This window comes from Mesoplodon densirostris, chromosome 19, assembly GCF_025265405.1.
Source record: "Mesoplodon densirostris isolate mMesDen1 chromosome 19, mMesDen1 primary haplotype, whole genome shotgun sequence".
Taxonomy (NCBI): Eukaryota; Metazoa; Chordata; class Mammalia; order Artiodactyla; family Ziphiidae; genus Mesoplodon; species Mesoplodon densirostris.
This window is the reverse complement of record NC_082679.1, coordinates 28,277,906-28,302,666: the sequence shown is the minus strand read 5'-3', so window position 1 is coordinate 28,302,666 and position 24,761 is coordinate 28,277,906. Positions and strand designations below refer to the sequence as shown.

The 24,761-nt window shown below is 48.9% G+C and overlaps 1 pseudogene; it reads right to left on the bottom strand.

Annotated features, from left to right (window-relative positions):
* Positions 1-152: 152 nt before the first annotated feature.
* Positions 153-24,525, bottom strand: LOC132479641 (zinc finger protein 541-like; annotated as a pseudogene).
* Between the last annotated feature and the right edge of the window lie 236 nt (positions 24,526-24,761).

Genomic DNA, 24,761 nt, shown 5'->3' with positions numbered 1-24,761 from the left:
GGAACACACTGGTTCTCCCCAGTCCTGGAACTGGGGAGAACCAGGGGGGAACACAACTTACGCTTTTGCCCTGGAGACAAATCTTGAGGGTCCGGGATAACGGTGGCCACTTCCCTTTCCACTGCCACGGATCAGTTTAGAAAGAGCACGGGCTACAGTTCTGGCCGAGGAGACGTGAGGGGCGTTCTGTTGGGCGCTGCTACAAGCTTTCCTCACTTTTAAAAAGGGCAACAAGGAAGGGAGGGAGCTGCTCTCTGCCCTGCACCCTCCGAAGGTTTGGGTGCTCCGCGTACAAGAGGGGATTCTTGCTGCTGCTGCTGCAGCCGACTTGCAGACGCTGGCCACTGCTGGCAGGCCTTGACTTCACCGTGGAGCCACTGGCACCACCACGTGTCCTGAGAGCTTAAACCTACGCCGACTCCTCTGTTATTACGGCCCGAAGCATACGCACTATAGATATCTAAACTCACCTTTTTGCTGCTTTATCACTCCTACCTTCCCGCTCCTAAAATGTAAGCTCTGTGAGGGGAGGGGCCTGTCCCTCCATCACTATGTCCCCATCACGTGGACTGGGCATTGTCTGGCACAGCTACAGCAGGTGCTTGATGAATGCTGGCTGCATTCATGCATGAGGGTCCTCCAGGGCAGGGACTCAGTCACTGTGGCTTCTGGGAGCGGCAGGGGCTCAAAAGCCTTCGCTGGATCAACAGGCAGGGAAGCCAGAAGACAGCTTCTTAAGAAACAAATTTAATACTATATACAAGGGAAAACGTACAGAAACAACAAAGGAGACGCAACAGGGCTGGAGGTGCCCATCCCAACTAGCTGCCCACGCAGAGGGCCGATGCCAGCCCCTAGCTCGCCCTCCTCCTCCTACAGTTGGAAGGGCTCCACGGGCCACCTTGCCCTGGCGGTGGGATCCACGTGGTCCTGAAGCCGGTGCCACTTCATGTGGGCATTCCGACCCTTGATCTTGCCAAACACCCTGAGGAGGCACCAGAGGACACAGGGGTCAGAGCAGGGGGAGGCGGGTAGCCCTGAGGGGGGCACCCCAGAGGGCTGAGGGCAGGCGGTGTGGGAGCATCCAGGGAAAGGGCGGTACCTCTCACACTCCCGGCAGGGAAAGAAGCCCTGGCCCTTGCTGCTCCCCGGCAGCTCAGGGGTCCGCTTCGAGCCGGTGTTTGGGCTGGAGTTGGGGATGGACTCCCTCCTGTAACTCTCAGTAGTCCTCTGTAATTCGGGGGTGGGACGGTGGCTGGGTTTCCTCCGAGGGCTACGAGTGACCTGCACAGGGGGCAGAGGTGATGAAAGGGTGCTGACCGCCCCGCCGCCCTTCTAAGGGAGAAGCAGGTGTCCAGAGCGTCCAGACGTCGTGGGGTGCACCCCCCCACCGCCAGCCAGCTTGGATGGGCACCGGGCATCCAGATCCGTGCTGAACTCCTGAAGCCCTATCCCGAGACCCTCTACCTTCGCTTCTGTCCTGTCTGCTTCACCCAGCTCTCTCTTGACCCTCTTTTCCGGCACTGGGGCTCGGCCGCAGTCAAACTTGTTCATTTTCTTCTGCATGTAGTAGAACTCGACACACTGGGCTACTGTTTTTGTCTGGACCTAGTGGAGGAAGACAGAAACCGGCTAAGGACAGTGCCTCAGGAGTAGCAGTGAGTATGGCCTTGACGCCCTAAATCCCCTCCCCATGGGGCCAGCCGCCACTTTTTGAAAGCCCTCCTGAAACGTTTCTCCCCTACGGCTTGGTATGCTCCACTGCTACGGGGGACAGAGAATCACAAAGTCCTCCTGGGGATGAATGAGTTCAGAGAGAAGCCACCAGAGTCAACACCATCTAAGCTCTGCACGCTCTGAGCCACAAGGCTGGCCCGGGAAGGCTTCTCTCCAGGAAAACGCACACACGGTACACACGAGGACGCTCACTGTGACATCATGTGGAGCCACATGTCTACCGACTGGGACTAATTAAACCAGAGTGTCCTTACGGGGTGGATACCTCATAGCCTTATGTGACAGCTAGGCAGAGCCCTCCAAAAAACTGAAGAGGAAGGAATACTTCCCAACTCAGTCCGTAAGTTCAACATTTCTCTGATACCAAAGCCAGACAAAGATATTACAAGGAAAGAAGCCTACAGACCAATGTCCCTCATGAACATAGATGAAAATTTTTAAACAAAACTTTAACGAACAGAATCCAACAATATATATATGTGTATATATATATATACGTGTATATATGTGTGTGTATATATATATATATATATATATATATATATATATATATATATATGTATGTATATATGTATATATATATATAAAGGACAATATACCATGACTAAGTGGAGCTCATCCCAGAAACGTGAGGTTGGTTTAACAATCGAAAATCAATGTAATTCATCATATTAAACTTAAAAAAGAGAAATCATATGAGCATCTTGATAGGTGCAGAAAAAGCATTTGATACAATCCAATGTCCATTCCTGATGGAAACTCTCAGCACAATAGGAATAGAAGGAACTTCTCTTCAACCTGATAAATGAGACCTACAAAATCCCTACAGCTAACGGTGGAGTGGTTTCCCCTCAAATATCATGAACAACACAAGGATTTCCACTCTCACCACTTCTACTCAATACTGTACTGGTGGTTCTAGAGTGCAAAAAAGGCAAAAAAAAAAAAAAGTAAAGGCATCCAGGTTGGAAAGGAAGAAAGAAAAGTGTCTTTATTTGCAGATGATGTGACTGTCTATGTAGAAAATTCAGTGGAATCCACAAAAAAGTTACCAAAACTAGTAAGTTAGTTTGGCAACATTTCAGAACACAAGATCCATATAAAAATCAATTTTATTTCTATACATACTAGCAACAAACCATTGGAAACTGAAATAAAAAAGAACTCTAGGGCCTCCCTGGTGGCGCAGTGGTTGAGAGTCCGCCTGCCGATGCAGGGGATACGGGTTCGTGCCCCGGTCTGGGAGGATCCCATATGCCGCGGAGCGGCTGGGCCCGTGAGCCATGGCCGCTGGGCCTGCGCATCCGGAGCCTGTGCTCCGCAACGGGAGAGGCCACAACAGTGAGAGGCCCGCATACCGCAAAAAGGAAAAAAAATAAAAATAAAAAATAAAAAGAACTCTATAACATCATAAAAAACACAAGTACTGGGCTTCCCTGGTGGCGCAGTGGTTGAGAGTCCGCCTGCCGATGCAAGGGACACGAGTTCGTGCAATGGTCCTGGAGGGATCCCACGTGCCATGGAGCGGTGGGGCCCGTGAGCCATGGCCGCTGGGACTGCGTGTCCGGAGCCTGTGCTCCGCGGCGGGAGAGGCCACAATGGTGAGAGGCCCGCATACCGCAAAAAAAAAAAAAAAAAAAAAAAAAACTGAAAAAAACCAAGCGCTTAGGAATAAATCTGACAAAAAGTATGCAACAACTGTACACTAAAAACTTCAAAACATTGCTGAAAAATTAAAGATTGAAATAGAGAGATATACCCTGTTCACGAGTCAGAAGACTCAATATTGTTAAGGTAACAACTCTCCCCAGTTGACGTAACGAGTCAAAAACAGTACCAATCAAGTTCCTAGCAGAAATTTTTATTTTGAAATTGTCAAGTTATTTCTAAAATTCATAGGGAATTAAAAAGGATGTAGAATACAAAAAATAACTTTGAAAAAGAATAACAAAGTTGAAGGACTAACATTTTCTAATTTCAAGACTTAGAATAAAGCTACAGTAATAAAGACAGTATGGGAATAGCTTAATAAAAGACAAACAGATCAATGGAACAGAATACAGTGTCCAGAAGTAGATGCATATATATATGGCCAACTGATATTTAACAAAGGTACAAAAGCAGCTGAGTGGAGAAAGTATGGTCTTTCCAACAAAAGGTACTGGAATAAATATCCATATGCAAAAATGAACTCACCTCGCACCCCATACAAAAATAAACTTAAAATGGATCATAAATCTAGAAATAAAACCTAAAACTATAAAACCTCCAGAAGAAAACATAGGGGAAAATCTTTGTGACTTTGGGTTAGGCAAAGATTTCTTAGATACAACACGAAAAGCACAGTCTATAAAAGAGAAACTAGTAAGTTAGGCTTAAGCAAAATTTAAAACTTTTCTTCAAAAGACACTGTTAGAAGACTGACAAATGGCATATGGGGAGAAAATATTTCCAAAGCATATATCTGGATAAAGGACTGGTGTTCAGAACAAAATAAGAACTCCTACAGCTCAATAAAAACACAGACACTCCAATAAAAACAGAGGCAAAAGATATGAACAGACAGCTCACCAGAGAAGGTGCACAGAGAGCAAAAAAACACAAAGATGCTCAGCATCATTAGTCATTAGGAAAATGGAGTCAGATGCGACTGTACACTCATTAGAATGGCTAAAATTAAAGAGACTTAGCATACCAAGTGTCGACGAGGGTGTGGAGCAACTGGACCTTTCATAACCTGCTGGTGGGAATGGGAAGTGGTAGAGCCACTTTGGAAAACAGTTTGGCAGTTTCTTAAAAAGTTAAACATACATCTACTATAAGTTACCCTCATTCCCCTCCTAGGTATTTATAATCCCAACCCCGTGTCCGCAAAAAAACAAACAAACAAAAAAAAAAACCCAGTACATGTCCGTACAAAGAGTTGTATGTAAATGTGCAGAGCAGCTTTATCTGTAGTCATCAGTAACTGGAAACCACCAACAGGTGGATGATTAAATGAACGGTGGTCCGTCCACACAGTGGTATACTCCTCAACAGTAAAGGGATGAACTATGGGTACACACGACAACATGGATGAATCTCAAAATCATTAGGTTGAGTGTAAGAAGCCAGACAAAGCAGATCACGTGCTGTATGATTATTCCATTTATATAAACCTCTAGAAAATGCAAACTAATTTAGAGTGACAGAAAGTAGACAAGAGTTGACTAGGGACCCGGGTGGCAGGAAGGAAGGGTTGCAAAGGGGCAGGAGGGAACTTTTGGGGGTGAAGGATACTCTCATTATCTTGATCATCGTGGTGGTCTTACAAGTGTATAACTATGTCAAAAACATTAAATCTCACACTTCGATTATGTGCAATTTTGCGTACATCAAGTTAAAAAAAGAGCAAAATAATCAGCAGGATATTAAGTATATGATGTCATCCTTTTTTGAGAAAGTGCATATAGGTGTGTAAAATCCGTATGGGCAATAAATACCTGTCAGGTTATCAAATGAGAAGTAGGATTGTGGGGAGGGGTCTGGAGGGCTTTATTTTGAACATGGGATTCATTTCTGTACCGTTTCAGGTTGTTCCAAGCAATGGCATTGTAGTTGTCAACTGTTCACAGCATGAGCAGAGTATCGCCCCTGAAAGGCCCTGCAGTTCTAGCGCCTCGGCCGTGTGAAGGAGCCTTGTCTACACCAGCCTGCCATGTTCGCCTTACCATCTTGTGTATCAAGTAGAAGTCCTTCTTGTAGGCACGGAATGCCTTCTTAAAGAGCCTCTTCTCCATGGAGGTCCAGATGTCCGAACCTATTGGAGAAACAGCCAAGAGGAGGAAGGATGTTTCTCCTTCTGGGACCACAGCCACGGCTGAAGTGCAGACTCCCCTCCTTTTTCAGGCCACCGAGCGCCACTTATATGCCAAGATTTCTGCTAAGCCCCTTACTTGCTTTATCTCACACAATCCTCACAAAAACCTTAGCAGGTAGGGGCGATTACCATCCCCACTTGACAGGTGCAGCAACTTGAGGCTTCCTCTGGTTAAGAGACTTGCCAAGGGCAGGCGTGGGCCCCTGGTTGCCTGACTCCAAGGCTGGAGTGCTCAACTGGGAAACCTGAGCCCACCCCAACCTGGCACTCCCCTTCTGGCCAGGAAGAGCCCACGAGGGAACCAGTGGAAAGGGGAAGGTTGGATCCAACTAGAGAACAGCACCCACTGAGTCCCCCAGAGAGGACGGGCCCTTCTGGGAGGGCAGGTGCAGGCCCCAAGAGAACTCCGGGAGGCACGTGCAGAGCTTGCCATGGAAAGTGACTGGCTCGCAGGGGCCTCAGCCAGGCCAAAACCACGCGGGCAGCCACGCTCGTTACCTGTGTAGTGATAGTTGGCGAGAGGGTGAGTCCGTGGCTTCTGGGGTCCTCTCAGTAACAGGGTCTCCAGGGCAACCTGGAACGACAGGAGTGGTGGGCAACTCTCTGAGGGAGGGAAGGTGAGGTAGAGGCCCACCTTCATTCTTTCATCCAATCAGAAAATATGTGCAGCCCTCCCTAAAGCCACCCCTACCCCAGGGCGACTCAAAGTGTGGTCGGTCTGTGGACTGGCCACCAGCTGTGAACCACTTGGGACACATTGCCTACAGCACTAAGCGGACTGTTGAGTGCAGCTGACGTTACCTTTTTCATAGCAAGATTTACTTGATGACGAAACAGTGTGTGGACTTATTCTGGCACAAGCTCCTTATTTCTTCAGGGAGCAGCATTTGGAGTGGCACTGCCCCTGCCCTACCCCATGTTACGGTCCTCATAGCACTAATCATTATCTATCACTTTTAAAAAATGTATTTCATGTGTTCACTCTCCTAAAATGTAAGCCCTGCAAAGAGAGGGCATTTGTCTTGCTCAACAGCGTAACCCCGGTCAGGACTCGCTATGCAGTTTGCAGGACCCAGCGCAAAATGGAAACACGGGGCCCTGTGCTCAGAAACTATTAAGAATTTCAAGATGGTGGCAGCAGAGCATTAAACCAAGAATGGGCCCCTGAGCTGGCCCCAGCCTGATACCGTGACATCACCAGGTATCAGGAGGACCCAGTAAATGTGTGCTGATTACTCTGCTCAGCACCCACCACGTGCCAGCCACTGCCTCTCAGCTTGAGAAAAAGCACCATGTAGCCCTGACTCTTGGGTCTCCAACTCGGGTGACGTGACTTCCTCTCCCACTACACACAGTTGGACTTCTTCATTTTCTAAACTTCAGGATTGTGAGGAGGGTCCTTGGAGGAGGCAGAGGCATTTCTGTTGCATCAGAGGTTTGCATACACCATTTTTAATCCAAAAGTTAATGTTCAGTAAATAAACCAGATGAATGCAGGCCCTGAGTTGGTTCTGCTAGGCACCGCCTCCCCAGTGCCGCGCTGAGATGAGGTAACGCTGGAGGAACCCTGGTGCTCTGCTGTCACCCCAGAGAAATAACTGATTGAGCCCGTATGTGTGCATTTCCCCTACGTTCCAAAGGACACCACCAGTCCCAAAGCGACCAGGGAGAAGGGTGGGTGGCCAGCCTTTGGTTCTCGTGAGCTGCAAAGCCCCAAGTAGAAGGCACGTGTCTTGCGCCTAGAGCCCCTGGCCCTAAGAGACCAGGGAGCTTCCCACAGCTCCTCTGAGCCCCCGCCCCGCCTGCACCGCACCTGGATGTTGCCCTGGGCTTCATGCAGGCAGTGCAGAGCGAGCTCCAGGTTGGTGCCCCCGCCCGGCATCACGCTGGAGCAGGCCACGTTGCAGAGCTCGGTCACTGTTTCCAGCAGGCAGCCCGGCAGCGAGAAGGAGAGGAGACACAGAGGGTCAGCAAGTGCCAGAGAGGAAACCTCCCCAACAGCACAGATGGGGTGGGGGGCTCCTGTCACCATCTCCCTCACCTCTCTGTTACAAGCAGGCTGAGGGAAGGGAGCGACAAGGAGGATGGGCAGAAACCCTGCTCCTGGCACCTGCTCTGGATGGCCTGGCCAGCTACTGGGTGAGAGGAGAGGTGGGGCAAGGGACTGCAGCACAGCAAAGCAGTCCTGCGCTGAAGGCCAGCTCTGCCCACCCCACCCCCGCCTGGGGATCACTGCTTCTTGGTCAAGGTGAGAACTGGGAGGAGAAACCCCTTGGACATGGAGGAGGGCTCTCGGGAACCTGGCCCCAAAGTCTCAGTCACCCCTATCCTGCGTCTTCGGGTTGGTCATCACATCTCCCCATGGCTTCCAGACCAGAGTAGCTACATGCTCGTCACTTCCAGCCAGTGATCTGTCCTGGAGCTCTGGGATCTCAGCCTGAAACTGGCTCCCTATGTTGATGTGTCTGAAATGAGGCCACACACACGGACATAAAAGGTATATGTGTGTGACCAAGATGGGAAATACAAGAGAGATGTGTGGTGAGCCCTGCTCAGCAGGGCTGTGGAACCCACCTTTTGGCCATCTCTCAGACACAGGGAGTGCTCATCAGCCCAGCAGACACGCCACTGGTATTCCAGAGACCTCTTGAGGGATACTTCCTTCCTTCCTCCAATTTGCTTTTTCGCCAGATTTCTGGCTTCAGGCGTTTGGGGTCTAGGACAGGGGAGGTATGTGCTGATACCTGGCATTCTTCTGTATCCAAGGGAACATCCAAGCTACAAAACAGTATCTCACTGCGCCATCACCAATTCTATCTAGAACCCCAGGGTGCTGGGCATTCTGTCTGCAGACATCCAACTATGGTATGTCTGGACAGAAGGAATATTGGGGAAACACCTGGAAAAATCCACCACTTCTCTCCTAGAGAGGTTCTGGGTCTAGACCTGACTTTCCCGTGATGAAGGCTCCCTTGGGAAAAACCGACACTGGAATGCAAGGAGGGTAAAAGCATCCCCACGTTGCAAGGACCCTCAGGTTCTAAGTCTGTTCCAACTCACGGTTCAGTGCTGATCTTGCTGTTGTCCTTCACCACACTGATGCCAAAAGAGCCGTCCATGTGATCTGGAAAACACCCAAAGAAGAGCCTCAAGGAGACTGGCTACAACTGACCCATGAGGCCCTTTTTGCCTGCCTTTCCAGAGCAGCTAAAAGCAGGCTCTTCAAGATTGCATGGTATACACACACTACTGTATATAAAATAGATAATCAACAAGGACCTACTGTATAGCACAGGGAACTATACTCAATGCTCTGTAATAACCTCTATGGGAAAAGAATCTAAAAAACAATAGATATGTGATTATGTATAACAAAATCACTTTGCTGTATACCTGAAACTAACACATTGTAAATCAACTCTAATCCAATATAAAATTGAAAATTGGAAAAAAAAGATTGCATGGTATGGAGTTTCCTCAAAAATTAAAAGTAGGACTACCATATCATGCAGCAAACCCACTTCTGGGTATTCATCCAAAAGAACTGCAGTCAAGACCTCAAAAAGATATCTCAACTCCCATGTTCACTCCAGCACCATTCATAATAGCCAAGATGTGGAAACAACCTAAATGTCCACTGACAGATGAGCACATAAAGGTAATGTGACATCAACATACAATGAAATACCATTTAGCCTTAAAAAGAAATTCTGCAATATGCAACAACATGGATGACCATTGAGGACATTATACTAAGTGACATAAGCCAGTCACAGAAAGAGAAATACTGCATGACTCCACTTATATAACGTATCTAAAGTAGTTGAATTCATATTGATAGAATCAAAGAGTGGAATAGGGGTTACCAGGGGTTGGGGCAGTGGGAAATGGGAGGTTACTAATCAATGGGCATAAAGTTTCAATTAATCAAGCTCTAGAAATCTGCTGTATAACATTGTACCTATAGTCAACAATACTGTATTGCACACTTAAATCTTTGTTAAAAGGGCAGATCACAGATTAACTGTTCACATCACAATAAAATAAAATAAAAAGATTGCATGGAAGTGGGATAAGACTTCTGAAAATGTAGAGTAAGGAACTCGGCAAAACAACAGATTTACTGACAAAAATCATTGAAAAAGAAAAAAAAAAGAACAGTAAGCTAAAGTCTCTGCACGTTGTCCCAAAGGCATACAGCATTTTAAGAAATACTCATTCAAGAAAACCTACTAAATCTCGGGAAGAACAGTGAGAGTCTGTGGCACTGGAGCCATGGCCCACCCCCTTACCCACCTAGCCCCCAGCTCTTTGTAAAGGAAGCTCTACCCAGGTAGGTGCAGCCAAGGAGATGGGGGCTGCTTCTTCCCCTGGCTCCCATGCTTAAAGAATTAAAGCAAGATAAAATAAAAATTTGTCATCAAAGAGAAAATGCCATCAAGAGATGGAAATTATTTTTTAAAAAGATACAAATGTGGACTTCCCTGGCGGTCCAGTGGTTAAGACTCCACGCTTCCACTGCAGGGGGCATGGGTGTGATCCCTAGTAGAGGAAGTAAGATCCTGCATGCTGTGCGATGCAGCCAAAAAAAAGAAGAACCAAATGGAAATAGTTCAGGGGTTAAAAAAGTACAATAACCAAAATACGGCTCAACAGTAGATCTGAGCTGGCAGAAGAAACGATCAGCAAACCTGAAGATAGAACAATGGAGACTATGAAATCTGAAGAACAGAGAGAAAAAAATATAGGAAAGTGAAGAGAGCCTCAGAGAAATGTGAGATGTCATTACATGCAACAATATATATGTATTGGGAGTACCAGAAAGAGGGGAGAAAGGGACAGAATATTTAAAGTATTAATGGCTGAAAATTTCCCAACGTTGATGAAAAACAATATGTATATCCAGCAAACTCTACAAACTCCAACAAAGATTAAACACAAAGAGCTCTACATCCAGACATAACATAGGCAAAATGTGGAAAGCAAAAATAAAGATAAGATCTTGAAAGCAAAAAGGGAAAAACAATTTGTTACATACAAGGGCACTACAGTAAAATTAACAGCTAACTTTTTAAGAGAAACGATGTAGGTTACAAGGCAATGGGATAATATATTCAAATTACTGAAAGTAAAAAAGTGTTAACCAAGTATCTTATATTCAGCAAATTATCTTGCAAAAATGAAGGTAAAATAAAGACACTCCCAGATAAATAAAAACTGAGGATACCTGTTGCTGGCAGACCTGCCTTACAAGAAATATTAAAGGTGAAATATTATTCAGCCCGCAAAAAGGAACAAAGTACTGATACATACTGCAACTTGGATGAAACCTAAAAACATCATGCTAACTAAAAGAAGGCATTCATAAAGGACCACATACTGTATGATTCCACTCATATGAAATATGCAGAATAGCCACATCGATAGAGACAAAGTAGATTAGTCGTTACCCACGGCTGGGGATGGGGAGGATGGAAAGGAGGGACTGCTAATAAGTACAGGGCTTCTTTTGGGGATGATGAAAATTTCTGAAAACTGATGGTAGTGATGGTTGCACAGCTCTGTGAATATACTAAAAACCAGTGAATTCTATACTTTAAAGGGATGAATTGTATGGTATGTGAATTATATATCCCTAATAAAAATAAATAGTAAAGAAAGTCCTTCAGATTGAAAGCAAATGACATCAGATGGTAACTTGAATCCAAACCAAAAAAAAAAAAAAAAAGCGAAGCGCTAGTAAATATGGGTAACTATAAAAATCACTAGGATTACATATTTCTTTTCTTTTTTTAATGGCCTTAAAAATAACTGCATAAAACAATATGTATTGTGGGCCTGTAACATATAGAAATATAATATATGTGACAGTAACTGCACAAGGAGCACAGCTGCATTGGAGTAAAAGAATATCACCTCAGACAGTAACTCAAATCCACAAGAATAAATGAAGAGATCAGAAATGCTAAATAAGAAGGTTAATATAACAACCTCTATAAATCATGCTTGCTTTCCTTTATCCGCTCAGTGTTTTTACACAAAATAAAATTATATAAAGCAATAAACATGACCAGTACGGTATTACTGGGTCTCTCACATATAATAGCAAAAGAGTTAGAAGGAATAGAGCTAGATAGGAGCAGTGTTTCTATATTTCACTGTTAATGAGTTATTACACATCCTAACAGATTCTGATAAGACATATATTTTAAGTCCTAGAGCAACCACTAAGAAATGACTAAGAAACATTGAAAAATTAATGGAATTAAAATGTCACACTAGAAAATACTCACTTAATACAAAAGAAAGCAGGAAAGGAGGAACAGAGGGAGAAAAAGACATGTAACGTATAGAAAATAAAAAGCAAAATGGCAGATGTAAATCCAACCATATCAATATAACATTAAACAAGAATGGATTAAACAAACCAATCAAAAGGCAGAGTTTGTAAGACTGGATAAAAAACACATGATCCACCTAATGGTGTCTAGAGGTAACATGCTTTATTTTCAAAGACACAAATAGGCTGAAAGTAAAAGAAGAGAAAAATATATACCAAGCAAACAACAACCAAAAAAGAGAATGGAATGGCTATACTAATGTCAGGCACATTAGACTTTAAAACCAAAAATATTACTAGAGATAATGATAAAATTATTGTAATAATGACAAATGATGTCACAATCACATCCTAATGATAAAAGGTCAAGCCGTGAGGAAGATGTGACAATTACAAACATATACACACCTACAAACAGACCCCCAAAATACACCAAGCAACAAACGACAGAACTGAAGGATGAAATCAACCATTAAAAAATAATAGTTGGAGATTTCAATACTTTCAACAGTGGATAGGGCAACTAGGCAGAAGATCAACAAGGAAATTGAAACTAACTAGACAAAACAGACAAAATACAGCATTCCACCAAACATCAGTAGAATACATTCTTCTCAAATTCACATGGAACATTCTTCAAGACAGACCGGATTCTAGCCCATATAACATGCCTCAATAAATTTTAAATTTTAAAATAAATTTAAGGGAATTCCCTGGCGGTCCAGTCATTAGGACTCCACGCTTCCGCTGCAGGGGGCATGGGTTCGACCCCTGGTGGGGGAACTAAGATCCTGCAAACCGCACAGCACAGCCAAAATAAATAAATAAATAAATAAAATAAATTAAATTGAAAAAGAAACAACGTATGTACTCTGACCAAAAGAGAATTAGATTACAAATCAATAAAAGGCAGCAATTTGGAAAATTCACAAATATGTGAAAATTAAGCAACACACTCTTTAACAGTCAGTGTATTAAACAGGAAGTGGAATGATAAATTAGAAAATACTTTAGCTGAATGAATATAAAAACACAACATAGGGCCTCCCTGGTGGCGCAGTGGTTGAGAGTCCGCCTGCCGATGCAGGGGATACGGGTTCGTGCCCCGGTCTGGGAGGATCCCATATGCCGCGGAGCGGCTGGGCCCGTGAGCCGTGGCCGCTGGGCCTGCGCATACGGAGCCTGCGCATCCGGGGCCTGTGCTCCGCAACGGGGGAGGCCGCAACAGTGAGAGGCCCGCATACCACAAAAAGAAAAAAAAAAAAAAAAAGACATACTAAAACTTACAAAATGTAGCTAAAGCAATGTTCAGAAGGAAATCTATAGCTGTAAAATATCTGTATTAAAAAAGAAGAAACATCTCAAATCATTTATGGTCAACTGACTTTCCACAAAGGTAGCAAGACAGGGCTTCCCTGGTGGCGCAGTGGTTGAGAGTCTGCCTGCCGATGCAGGGGACATGGTTTCGTGCCCCGGTCTGGGAAGATCTCACATGCCGCGGAGTGGCTGGGCCCGTGAGCCATGGCTGCTGAGCCTGAGTATCCGGAGCCTGTGCTCCAAAACGGGTGAGGCCACAAACAGTGAGAGGCCCACGTACCACAAAACAAACAAACAAACAAACACCTCACAATGAGCTACCACTTCACACCCACTAGGATGGGTGTAATAAAAAAGACAGCTAAGAAGTGTGAGCAAGGATGTGGAGAAACTGCAACTTTCATACAATGCTGGTGGAAATTTAATATGACCCGGCCATTTTGCAAAGCAGTCTGGCAGTTCCTTAAATGGTTAGACATAGTTACCCTTTGACCCAGCAATTCCACTCTGAGTTATATACCCAAGAGAAATGAGGACTTATGTCCAACAAAAACGTACACATAAATGTTCTTAACAGCACTGTTTGCAACAGCCAAAGGACACAAACAACCCAAATGCTCGTCAACTGATGAATGGATAAATAAAATGTTGTCTATCCAGAGAATTCAATATCATTCATCCATAAAAAGAAATGAAGCACTGATGCATACTACAACATGAACCTTGACAACATTATTCTAAGTGAACAACTAGACACAGAATGTCACGTATTTGATGATTCCAATTACATGAAATGTCCAGAATAGGGAGACCCGTAGAAAAAGTAGGTTGGTAGACTGGTGGTTGCCCAGGGCTGAGGAGTTGGGGGCTACAGGGCCTGTGTGTCACCGCTCGTGGATATAATCTTCTGGGGTGATGAAAATGCTCTAGAATTAGATTGTGGGATGGGTGTACAATCCTAAGAATACACTAAAAAATCACTGTACACTTTAAATGGGTGATTCATATGGCATGTGAATTATACCTCAATAAAGCTGTTTAAACAATTACTCGAAAGGGCAGGCAGAAGGGTGCTTAGGCTAAATGGCGTCTATTTTCTTTCTGGCTACAAAGTCATAAGCACCTAGAAGGCTGCTGGTCCCAGATGGTCCTGGGATAGTTCTGAACAGCAACGGGACCCCCAGAGCAGACCCAGGCGTAGGCCAGAGAGAATGGCTGGACCAAATTCTACAGGGGGCGGGGGTCTGGCCCCCCGCAGGCCCATCATGGGGCGATCAAGCTCACTCACCAAGCATGGCGCTGATGAGCCTGTCGGGACGGGCCCGGGCAGATGTGGAACAGAGAGTGTTGAAATACAGCCCAGAGCCCTCCCGGATGGGGCTGAGCATCGGGGGCGGTGTGTAGGGAGGTCACTGGGACAGTCCCTTCAGGAGGTGGTCCATCAGGAACACGGGCGAGCGCAGGCAGCTCTGGCGGCATCCTCCCGGGCCCGGCTCCCCAGACATGGAGGGCGGAGGAGGGATGAGCAGTGCCTCGGGCCGTGGGAGCTTCTTCCGCTTCCTGTGTTGGCTGCTCTCCTTGCTGTCTCTCTCTTCCCCGTCCTTCTCCTGTCCCTGGAGAAGAAGAGACTTCAGAACCACGGGGGTCACCTGAGGCCACCGGCCCCAAAGCTCAGACCTCAAGATGGCCTGAGAGTGGGAAAGGGTACTGACCAGCCAAATGCACACCCAGCATGGCCATGCCCAGAGTCCTCAGCGCAGGAAGCCGGGCAGGGCCACCACGCCTGAGCCAGACTCCAGACCCTAAGCCGGGCGACATTTGACGCTGGGGCCTTCTCAGGCACCCACCCCCACCCCAAGGAGAGGCCCTCACTCAGACCATTTTGGAAACTCATATCCGTTGTTAAAGTGACTGGCACTTAAAGTGTGGGGGCCAGACGGATGCAACAGCATGACAAAAGGAAAACCTGTTGCCCTCAAAATGACAGCAGCTCCTGGGAGACAAACAGTGGGCTCCATGCACCCTGTACCCGAGTCCAGCATGGACTTCTCCAGGTGGGGTCTTCCAGCACAGGCTGAAAAGACGACGGCTTGAGCTTGCTACACTCTCTCTTACCTCCACGCAATCTCCCCTCCTCTCTGCCCATCTTACCCCTCCTCATCCTCCGGCTCTCAGCTGCAACGCCCCCTTCCTCAGGCAGGGTCTCTGGTGCCCTTGGGGCTCCCACAGCTCCCTCTCCCAGCCCGGCCCGTTCTGGGTCGTCAGTGTCCGGGGATGGGTCTATCTACTCCGCTGGGCTGGGAGCCCCAGGAGACGGGGGCAGGCCTGTTGTGGTCGCTGCAGTGTCCCCAGCCCTGCCCAGCACAGGGCCAGACACAAAGGAAGTTCACTGGAGGTTGAATGGATGAATGAACACGCAAATCAAGCTCTTCTGGAGTCAGGATTTGGGGGCTTTTCTCACAGCTCCCACTGGCAGCTGGAAAGCAGCTGGAAGGAAGTGCACCCACCTTGCTCCCCAGGGGATGGTTCGCTGGAGCCACTGGCACCAAAACAGGGACCACCAAAGGGGCGGCGGTCATGTTGTCCAAGGACTTCCTGCCTCCCGGGGAACTCTGCCTGTGCCCTTCTGGCCTCAGCACCTGTCTTTGTGGCTTGCAAAACTCCATGCCACACACCTACACACAGAGAAGAGCCAGCCCTTTAAGAGACACAGTACGTAGGGAGCAAGGGGCCCCTCCAGAGCAGCACAGCCCCGACTCCCGGCCCCCAGCCAGGCTCCCCGCAGGAGGACGGCTCCATCCTGAGATGAATGGCAGCTTCGCGCCCCTTCACCTGCGGCTCCTGCTTCCCTCGAGGTGACGGCCACTGGTCGCTGTGAAAACACATGTGGCTGCTCAGCCCTCTCTCTGTATAAAACATCCGGCTGCAATTCTTGCAGACGTAAGTGCTCCTTGGCTCTTCCCAGTCTGTGGGACCACCACTGTGCTGGTTCCTGTGGGGAAGAAAGGGAGAATGGGACTCCGTCCCCAAACACTGATCCTCTGACAGACAGCTTTGGACGAACCCTAAAGAAATGGACATGATGCCCCCGATTCTCCGTGGCCTGGTGCTCACCCCTTCAGGAGTGAAGCATCCAGAGCTCGCTCACCCAGGGCCAGCACATCAAAGCCACCAGAGTTCTCCCGAGGGGCTTCTGAACTTACCAGCCACCCGCCATGTTCTCCTCCTTCATCGGGTGGGGGAGCCGGTAGATATTTCCACCCTGAAGACGAAAATACATCTGAGCCAACATATCAGAAATGAGATGCAAGAGTGAAAACTATAAGACTTGGAAGAAAACACAGGTATAATTCTTGGTGACCCTGGAGTAAGCAGTGGTTTCTTGGATGACTCCAAAACCAAACAAAAGACAGACGTATTGGACTTCATCAAAACTTACAACTTCTGTGCTTCAAAGGACATCATCAAGAAGTGAAAAGACAGAATAAGAGAAAAAAGTTGCAAATCATGTATCTGATAAGGGACTATGTATATTTCTGTATCAGTGATACATAATGAACTCTCACAGCTCAAAAATAAAATCACAACCCAATTTAAAAATGGGCAAAGGGTCTGAATAGACACTTACCCAAAGAGGATATACAAATGGCCATTAAAAGATGCTCAGGATTATTAGCCATCGGGGAAATGCAAATTAAACTATAATGAGATTATCATTTCCCACCCACTAAGGTGAACCAACTGGACAAGAACAAGTGTTGGTGAGGATGCAGAGAAACTGCAGGCCTCATACACTCTGGGTAGGGATATAAAACAGCACAGCTTTTTGGGAAAGTCTGGCACTTCCTCCAATAGAATTACCCTAGAGCCCAGCAATTCCCCTCCAAGGTATTTCCCAAGAGAAATGAAAACATATGTCTAAACAATAATCTGTACACAAATGTTCATAGCACCGTTATCACAATGGCCAAGAAGGGAAAACAACCCAAATATCTATCATCTGATGAATGGATAAATAAAATGTGGTGTTTCCATACAATGCACAAGTTACCAGCGATAAAAAGGAGTGAAGTTCTGACCCGTGCTACAGCACAGAGGAACTCTGAGAACATCAGGTTAAGTGAAAGAAGCAAAAGACACAAAAGGCCACGCAGCGTTAGGATTCCCGTCACATGAAGTGTCCAGAATAGGCAAATCCATGGAGACAGAAAGTAGATGCATGGTTGCCAGGGGCTGGGAGGGATGGAGAGATTGCGGGTGACAACCAACGGTGTGGGGTTTCTTTTTGCGGTGATGAAAGTGTATTGGCAAAGAGTGGCGATGCGAGCACGACCTCGTAAACAAACTAAAAACTACTGGATGGTGCACTTCAAGATGGCGAATTAGATGGCACGTGAATATTAAAGCTGTGGAAAAAAAAAAAAGAGGAGGAGGTAGCTGTGGTGCGACAGGAAGGATGCTGGACCTCGGAACATCACGAAGAGACGTGGCCAAGCTCTCTGCGCCCAGGACCTCGTGGGCACGATGTGGGAGGACCCAAGCTGCTCCAAAAGGGCGGACCAGTGCCAGGCCTGCAGTAGGGGCCAAGTCGGACTTGTGGACCTGTGATTCACAACCAGAATAGACACAGCATTTCACGTACAAATATCAAGGGTAAAGGAGCTCTGCCTTTACATTCTCTGAAGAAGTGAAGGAGGCAAATCCAAAAGGAAGCGAAAGGCAGAAAGAAAGCAAATAGAAAAAGCTTAGTGAAGAAACATGATGCAAAGTGTCTCTGACAACTCTAAAGCCCTGTTCTGTTGTGTGTGTGTGTGTGTTGCAGGGTGGAGGGTGATGGGAGGAACCATCCCTTCTCTGGAACTTCATTCGCCCCTCTGTAAACAAACTGCATCTGAGGATTTGCTGAGGTTAAATACAGTGCCTGGACAAGTCAGAAACACGGACACAGGTAAGGACGAGACTCTGCCCCCCGCATGGTCAGGTCCCGTGAGAGGGCCCTGGTACCTGGATCCTGTTGAGTATCATCAGCTTGGACTTGGAGTCCCAGGGGGGATCCGCTGGAGGCCCGGCCAACGACGAGAAGGAGGCCATGGCTACCTGGCTTGGAGAAGCTGCACAGCAAATATCCACTTTCACTTTCTCCTTCCGGAAGTGCTGGACCCCGGAGTTGCCAGAGAAGAGCCTGTAGCCTCCGCCCCAGGAGCAGGCCGGGCCCTCTCCACCTTTTGTGGCCCCGGAAGCCGTGCCATTCTCAGCCTGGGCCTGCTTCCCTGGGAGGTGGGCTCTGGATGGCTCCTCCCCTCCTAACTGGGTCTGATGCAGGCCCCGAGGGAGAAGATGTCCCTAGGTCCAAGGTCCCTTTCGAGGATCGCAACTGCTTGGCCAGAGAGGAGATGTCTGGGTTTCCAGGAGGGTCCAGGGACGCCGCCGTGGGGGCAGGTGGAGCAGCAGCCACTTTTGGTCTTCCCTTTGGGTCCTGGCTCACGCTGCTGGGGGAGGGCTCTGTGGGTAAAGCGGGTGTGGATTTTCTCCTGCGGTCTAGGGACCCCTCTGGATCAGGGTTCACGGGGCCAGCATGGAGAGAGTCAACAGTGGGTGCCACAGGTGGGGGTTGCTGTGGCCACGGCCCCTGCAGTGACTTCAGGGCAACTTGCTTGCCGTCGGGTGTGGGAAGCTGGGAGGAGGCGGCGGCCACCTGCGTGTGGGAGAAGATCCGCTGGGACTTGGTGATCATCTGGAACACCTGCATCTGCTCGTGGCTCACCAGAGACTCCTGAGCCTTCAGGACCAGCTGCTGGAAGAGCGGTGTGGCATCCGACGGGAGGCCGCTGGACTTCTGGCCATCCTGGGGGCCAGGCTCACCAGGGTTCTGCCGCGAGAAGGAGTCGCAGTCGAACTTGCTCTTCTTGGAAGCCCAGGAGTCGTCTTCCCCGCTGGTGCTGACGTATCTGGGGTCGCCCGAGGCCTCCCCCTGGGCCTTCAGGAGCGTGGGAGGGAAAGACGGCGTGTCCTCCAGACCGGTGCACTGGCTGGGTGAGGGCTCCCCAGCAGGGGAGTCGCTGCTGAGCCCGGGGCCCGGCTCGGAGCCCTCCCGGGACGGCACTGCAGAGGGCTTGTGGACGACAAACATACTGTTTCCTTTGCTCTTAGGGCAGCCCGACAGGTTTCAGAGCCACTGGAAACTGTGGCTTGATGGCTGGGAACTGGCGGGGACAGTCTGGCCATGGAACAGAGGCAGGCAGGCGGGCAGGGAGCGCCCTCGGGCCAGCCCTCCAGGGATGACGGGGGCTGGAGCAGCGGCAGCTCCGGCTCGGCTGGGTCGGGGCCGCTGTTCTCCGCTGCCCGTGAGTGGACGGCTGTGAACACGTCCGTGCCCGGCTCCTTCCGTGGGGGCCGGGGATCCTCGGGAACACCTCAGTGCCCAGGGCTCCTGGGGCCGCCGGGGTGCTGGCTGGGCCGCAGGAGGAGGACCCTGACGAGGGCAGGGAGGAACAGGCCGTGATCCTCCCTTCGCCGCTGTCTGAAGGCCCTCCCAGGGCTGGCCCGGGAGAAGGGATCGTCTGGCAGATGCTGCTGCTCACGATACAGCGCAGGAGGTCTCGGTTGGACAAGAGGGAGATGGGGGATGGGGCTTCCGGGGGCACCAGGGACCACAGGCTCGCGGGTGCGGGCTGGCAGGCCACCTCGTGCACACGGGGTGAGTTCCCGCAGGGCTCCTCCTCCGGAGGGACCTCCTTGAGGATGCACAGGCCGTGCTGGACCTCGTAGTGCTGGCGCACGGAGCGGTAGTCGCTGTAGCTCTTGCTGCAGCCCTGCTCAATGCACACAAAGGGCTTGGACTTCTGGTGGGTGAGCGTGTGCCCAGTCCTGGAATCACATGAGGAGAAAGTTAGTGGGTGTCTCGGCGTGGGTCACTAACTGCAGGAACCCAGGCGTGTCCCCAGGGGGCAGCAGCATCGCAACTCAGAAACTGTGCTCAGACCCTATGAGGAAAGACCCCTGCTATGGCCAAAGCCTTCTGGAAGGGGGAGCTCTTGCCCTCACCCCTAAGCAAACCCCTAATCTGAGATTAAAAACATCAGTGGGAGTCAAGTCAGAGTTCCCCAAAGTGGGTTCCTAAGGAACACCAGGCTCCAGAGTTGCTCCCTGAGGACTTGGGCTCAGCTGGCAAATAAGTTTGGGAAAAACACTCTTTACTTCTTGGAGGTTCCTAGGAGCAAACTGAAAAGCCACAGAGCAGATAACGAGAGATCTGTTGAACTTTCCATGTCTCTCAAACTTATTTGCCCACAAAACCATGTTTTTAAAATAGACCCTTTTAGCATCCCCGAGAAGCAGAGAACCAGAGTTCTGAGAACAAACTTAAGGAAACGCTAACTTGGGGATGATCCTTCCTTGAACAAAGGAGTCTTTACCTTCCCACAGGAGTCCTCTAGACAGCGACCTGGGAGCCCCACAGCAACAACAACAAAAAGCCAAATGCGCCTATAATGTCTGCAAATATAAAAGAATGCAAGTATGTAGTATATTTACATCATACGTATACCTGCATTAATATATTATAAATATAAACAAATGGGTAAATCACCCTCTGGGTTCCCAACAATCCTACTCCGGATGGTTCTAATCAATTGGACCCAGTAAATAATGAAACCCTTTCCCAAGCGTGGACCCTTGGCCTCCATCTGAGGGAAGCAGCAGAGAGGGCATCTGGAGACCCACTTTCTAGCCCTAACTGTTACCAGCTTGTGACAGGAGTAAATCATTTCCCATCCTTAATGGCGAGAGGGGAGAGGATACAATGAAAGCGGGATTCATCGAAGCCTCAGTAAAGGCTGGGCGAGCTGTAAACATGCAAGGGATCGTCCTCTCCCACTTACGAGTCTCTCAGTTTGAAAGTCTGTCTCTTCTCCCTCGGCAGCAAGAAAAGCTTATCATTTCTAAGACATGAAGAACAAACGGAATTCTGCTCCTCTTACACTGAGCTTGCTTTTTAAAGTCAAATTTTGAAAAAAAATCGAGTTAATAAAAGGGGGAATTGAAACAGGAAAAAAGAGAGTGAACACTGCATTGCCATGTTCTAGAAACAGGCATTTCAGAACCCCTCACGCCCTGGTGTTATCCCAACATATATTCCTCATGGAGTGCATATCTGTTCTGCTCAGACACCTACCAGGGACTCTGAAACTTTCTCTACGCAGTTAGCCCAACTCCCTCCATGACAAAATTGCCTCTGGAGTGTGTTTTTAAAGCACATGGGTCCTGTCTGCAAATCGCAGCGGCGCTCTCCTCACTGGAGTGAATCTGGAGGCTGGGGAGGGCGGGCTGTCCGGGGCAGTGTAGGCCCTGCCCCCCGCCCCCACCAAACACTGGCCGTGGGAGGAGCACAGGTCGCACACACCTGGGACACCCGACGGTGCGGGGCGGTGCAGGTGGATGGGAGGGGATGCAAAAGAACCGGGAACACGCCCAGCCCCCAGCAGCCCCCTGAACAGACATCCCGACCAGACTCCTACATACAGGTGGTCCTGACGCTTAAAGGCCTTGCTGCAGATTTTGCACACGTGTCTCCTCTCCTGGCTGTGCGTCAGGTAGTGCTTGCTGAGAGGACTGGCGCTGCTGAACACCTTCCCGCAGAGGCTGCGGTCCAGGAGTGGGTTCTGAGGGGACCTGTGCTGCCGCTTTCCTCTCCTTGTGCTCCCAGACGTGGCCCTGCCTCCTTCGTTAGCCTCTTTGGGCACCTTGAGCACGCCTAGCCCCAGGTCTAGACAGAGGGAGAAAGCACAGGTTATGACATCTGGGGACATCGGAGCCCGGGCCGAAGCACTCTACCACCCTCAGACCAACTTCAGCAGCTGAGTCCAACTCAGGGAGTTGGCCGAGAACCCCAACTTCAGCAGCTTCACTCGCAGAGAAGACCAGGCTTAGCACCAGGTGAGGGGGAGAAGGGACCCTGGTCAAGCCACACCTCCAGGGCGGCACCCAATCTTGAAGCCACACTTGGGGGGTAAGGGAGGGGACAGCAACAGTCTGAGAGCTTCCAGGACAGAGTGACTCGACAGGCAGGACTTCATGACGGTAACATCAACAGCACACTTGCAAGTGCAATCCAGAAATGCACAATGCAAAATCTTAGAAAAGTTTAAGTCCTTTCTCCCAGCCAATTCCACTCTGGTTTTTTAATTAAGGAAATTAAGGCCGATCTGTACAAATTAACGGAGATCTTGCAGTGAACTGCAAGCGAGTTAACTGCAGCATTGTTTTTCCTGGTGAAATGTGAGAAACCACCTAATAACTGACACGAGGGCAGGTGGGTGACTGCATTCTGGTCTCAATGGCGCAGGCATTTCAGATACAACTGTAGGAGAATATCCATTGACGTGAAAGGATGTTCATGCTGTACCACTAAGTGCCGTGCCACTAACAAGAGGATTGTTGAAAAACGGAATGACCTAGTCTTTAAAAGGGAAAAATAAATTTGAATAGAAACAAACAGAATGGGATTGATTGGTAGCATCATGGATCAACTTAATTTTCCTTTCCCTATATATCTGAATTTTCCATGTTTCTCTACTCCTTGGGTAAATGAGTAGTTTTTTTTTATAATTTCATTTTTGATTTTTTTTCTTTGACCCATGAGTTAGTTTAGAAGAGTGTTCTTTAGTTTCCAAATACTTGAAGACTTTTTTCTCTTATTTCTTTTACTTATTTATTTATTTTTGGCTGCATTGGGTCTTCATTGCTGTGCGTGGGCTTTCTCTAGTTGCGGCGAGTGGGGGCTACTCTTCGTTGCAGTGCGCGGGCTTCTCGTTGCAGTGGCTTCTCTTGTTGCAGAGCATGGGCTCTAGGCGTGCGGGCTTCAGTAGTTGTGGCTTGCGGGCCCTAGAGCGCAGGCTCACTAGTGGCGCATGGGCTTAGTTGCTCCGTGGCATGTGGGATCTTCCCGGACCAGGGCTCGAACCCGTGTCCCCTGCATTGGCAGGCAATTCTTAACCACTGTGCCACCAGGTTTTGATCCATCGCCTGGTCAAGTATCAGTGGGTTTTCCATGCCCTTGGCATAATTATTACTCATGGAATATTTGCTCTCAAATGCATGTATAGATTACACACTCGTGTCCTGGATTGCCATCCCGGAAAGCATTTAAGAAACATCAGGTTCGGGACTTCCTTGGTGGTGCAGTGGTTGGGAGTCTGCCTGCCGATGCAGGGCCCTGGTCTGGGAAGATCCCACATGTCGCAGAGCAACTAGGCCCGTGAGCCACAACTACTGAGCCTGGGCGTCTGGAGCTTGTGCTCCGCAACGAGAGGCCGTGACGGTGAGAGGTCCGCGCACCGCGATGAAGAGTGGCCCCCGCTTGCCGCAACTAAAGAAAGCAATCGCACAGAAACGAAGGCCCAACACAGCAAAACAACAACAACAAGAAAAAGTTAAAGGGCATTAAAAACAAACCAACCAGATATATGTGGGTAGGCATTTTCCATCCCAGTTACAGAATGAGAAAACTGAGACTCAAACAGGGAAAATGACTTGCCCAAGGTGGCAAAGGAAGGAAGAAGAGCCAGGCTGTAGATTCTGGTTCATCTGATGCCAGAGTCCTTTCCCCAACCACAGTGCCCGCACCGCTTCCAACTCAACTTCCTCCTCTGCTCCTCCTCCCTCCCCGTCTTTTCAGATGGACTGAACTGAAACCTGGCCCTTCTGTGAAGCCTCCTGACACCAGCGTTTGCCCTGCTCCCCTAGCCAGTCCCTCCGAAGGCAGCACACAGTTACAGACACAATCACGCCTTTAAGCCATCAATCCTCTGAGGTGTCCCTCTTCCTCATCTCAGTTATTAATAGCATCTACTCAGTTGCTCAAACCCCAGCCTGCCCTGCCAACCTCCATCTGTCCTTTTCCTTACCAGCTCTCCCTGTGATGTGTGACCCGTCAGCATGTCTGAATCTACTTCTAACATGATCCCTAATCCTTGCGCTTCTGGCCTCTTCACTGCTACTCCAGCCCAGGCCACCATCTCCGCTGAGAGCCTTCCAGCTACTCTCCAGGATTCCCGCCTTGCCGCCCACGGCACCCTCACAGCAGCTAGAGCTTTGCACAGCCTCCCCTGGTTCCCGTGGCAGAGTCTGTGCTTTGCCGCACCGTGGCCTGGAAGTGGGTCTCAGCCTCAGCAGCCTCCTCAGTGTGGCTTCCCACCCCCGCGCCATCCACCTGCCAGCGTCTGCCACTCCCTGTCACTCCCTCGGACTTGGCCCCCTGCTGTACTTTCCTCATGTCGCTTTGTGGTGGACACAAGGTGTGACTCCCCAGTGGCTGTTTCTGCTTCCTCTTCTTTTCCTGGCAAATGGGATTCCAGTTTGGATCGGGTGACAAGAAATTTGAGGGAACACACTGGTTCTCCCCAGTCCTGGAACTGGGGAGAACCAGGGGGGAACACAACTTACGCTTTTGCCCTGGAGACAAATCTTGAGGGTCCGGGATAACGGTGGCCACTTCCCTTTCCACTGCCA